Source organism: Chrysochloris asiatica, unplaced genomic scaffold (genome assembly GCF_000296735.1).
Source record: "Chrysochloris asiatica unplaced genomic scaffold, ChrAsi1.0 scaffold00109, whole genome shotgun sequence".
Taxonomy (NCBI): domain Eukaryota; kingdom Metazoa; phylum Chordata; class Mammalia; order Afrosoricida; family Chrysochloridae; genus Chrysochloris; species Chrysochloris asiatica.
In genome coordinates, this window is record NW_006408627.1 from 2,928,654 (window position 1) to 2,930,289 (window position 1,636).

A 1,636-nucleotide genomic window follows, 5' to 3' on the forward strand; every position below is an offset into this window, starting at 1 on the left:
AACTGCTGACCTTGAAATTAGCAGCCCGATTCATAACCAGTACACTACCAGAGCTCCTTACCAGGCTTACCTACTCTGCCTTATTCCCATGTGAAATGCAGTGTTCCCAGCAGTCTTCTCTGAATGTGCTAAGCTCTCTCTCTCTCACTACTAAGCCTTTATAAATGCTATGCCCTCAAACTAGAATAGAGTCCCTGGATGGTGCAGTTACAAGTAATGTGTTTGGCTGCTGACCAAAAGGTTCAAGTCTACCCATAGGTACCTCTGAAGAAAGGCCTAGAAATTTATTTCCAAAACATCAGCCATTGAAAATCCTCGGGAACACACTTCTATTCTGACACATATAGGATTGCTGTGAGTGGGTGGCAGCTGGATCAAACTAGAATACACTTTTCACACCTTCTTCCCCAGGTTCCTACTCCAGCAGCAGGCATGTCAGTACGCTGAGGAAGCCTCCACACCCTACATAACCCAGTTGGGTGCTTTTTCTGAGTGTTTCCCTGACACCCTGTGCTCACTTCTAATATGGTATTATCATCTGGTTACTGAAATTGTCAATTTACTTGACGTTCTCCTTAAGGGTCAAGACAGTATCTTATCCACCTCTTTATTCTCAGTGTTAGGAGCTCTGGTAAATGTAGTGGTTACAAGTCAGGCTGCTAAACTCAAGGCCAGCATTTTGAAACTACCAGCTGTTTTGCTTTCTGCTCCTGTAAAGATTTACAATCTTGGAAACCCTATGCAGGATCGCTATGAGTCAAAACTGACTCCACAGCACACCACCATTCTCAGTGTATAAAGCGGAGTGCCTACTATCTCTGGTAAAGATGTATTGAATAGATTTGGTTTTAGGGAAAGTTAGATTTCAACTGAGCATGGCAGGATCAGTCCTATTCAAAACTTATGACCTCGTTTTTGAAACTGCAAGGTTTATTTAAAAAAACATATTCCCAATCTTCTTGGTACTAAAAAAGAATTTCCTTTCTGGAGCTCAATGAGTTCATTCCAAATATTTTGCAAAGTCAATTTTCAATCTAAAAAAACATCTAAAAATAGGTAAGTAAACTAAGAAGTAAGCAGAATCTTAATGTTCTGCAACTATTTAAGGAGTCCTGGTGTGGTTCTGTGGGTTAATGTGCTGGACTGCAAAGTTGCTTTGAACCACAAGGTTGGCAGTTCAAGTTAACCAGCTACTCCTCGGAAACCCTATGTAGAGTCTCTATGGGTCAGACCTGACTCAAAGGCACTTAACAACAGTAACAACTGTTTAAGGCAGGGATGGAGAATGTCTGGTCCATGGTCCTTATGTTGTTGTTGTTGCTGCTAGGTGCCATCGAGTCGGTACTGACTAATAGCTACCCTATGCACAACAGAACAAAACACTGCCCGATCCTGAGCCATCCTCACTATTGTAGCCATGCTTGAGCCCATTGATGATGCCATGTTGCCAATCCACCTCTACCTTACTAAACGTGATATCCTTCTCCAGCGACTGGTCCCTCCTGACAATATATCTGAAGTATGTGAGAAGAAATTTGGCCATACTGGCCTCCAAGGAGCACTCTGACTGCACTTCTTCCCAAACAGATCTGTTGATTCTTTTGGCAGCCCATGGCACTTTCAATATTCTCCTTCA